Here is a 1,142-nt window from a genome sequence, read left to right on the forward strand (position 1 = left end):
TCATAAAGACACAAAATGATTGGATCTCTCAGGAATATTTCCCTCACACATGTTTAAAGAAGAGATACAGCTTTTAGTTCAACTTTATTCTAACCCACAGATGTACAAATCACAAAAAAAAAGAACTTTAAAGAAAAGCTAAAAATAAATAAAAATATCTGTGAACAAGAAACAAAACCACATATCTAAATTGAACATTAAAAGTAGACACAATGAGTGCAAATACATCAAATGACAAAGAAAAACTATGAACTTTTAAATATAGATGTTTTTGTAAAATCTGCTTCATCAAAGATTTAATGGTCAACTAAAGTTCATTAAAAGTTCATTAGCAGGCTTCATATATATATATATATATATATATATATATATAATATATATCCATCCATCCATCCATCCATCCTTTATCTTTTATCCACTTCTTCCATTTTCAGTCACGGGGGTCACCAGTGCCCATGTCCAGCAATCACAGTGCGAGGGGCGGGGTACACCCTGGACAGGTCGCAAGTCCATCACAGGGACACATAGGGACAAGCGAGACAAACAACCATTCACTCTCTCTCTCTTTCTATATATATAAATAAATAAATAAATATATATATATATATATATATATATACATACAAACCGGATTGCAAAAAAGTTGGGACACAAAACAAATTGTAAATAAAAACTGATGCAATGCTGTGGAGATGGCAAATGTCAATATTTTATTCGTAATATAACATAGATGACAGATCAAAAGTTTAATTTGAGTAAATGTAACATTTTAAAGGAAAAATATGTTGATTCAATATTTCACAGTGTCAACAAATCCCAAAAAAGTTGGGACAAGTAGCAATAAGTGGCTGGCAAAAGGAAATTGAGCATATAATGAACAGCTGGAAGACCAATTAACACTAATTAGGTCAATTGACAACATGATTGGGTATAAAAAGAGCTTCTCAGAGTGTCAGTGTCTCTCAGAAGCCAAGATGGTAAGAGGATCACCAATTCCACCATTGTTGCGCAGAAAGATAGTGCAGCAATACCTGAATGGTGTTACCCAGCATAAAATAGCAAAGACTTTTAAGTTATCATCATCAACCGTGCATAACATCATCAAAAGATTCAGAGAATCTGGAACAATCGCTGTGCGTAAG

This window comes from Nematolebias whitei, chromosome 2 (assembly GCF_014905685.2).
Source record: "Nematolebias whitei isolate Nwh7 chromosome 2, NemWhi1, whole genome shotgun sequence".
Classification (NCBI taxonomy): Eukaryota; Metazoa; Chordata; class Actinopteri; order Cyprinodontiformes; family Rivulidae; genus Nematolebias; species Nematolebias whitei.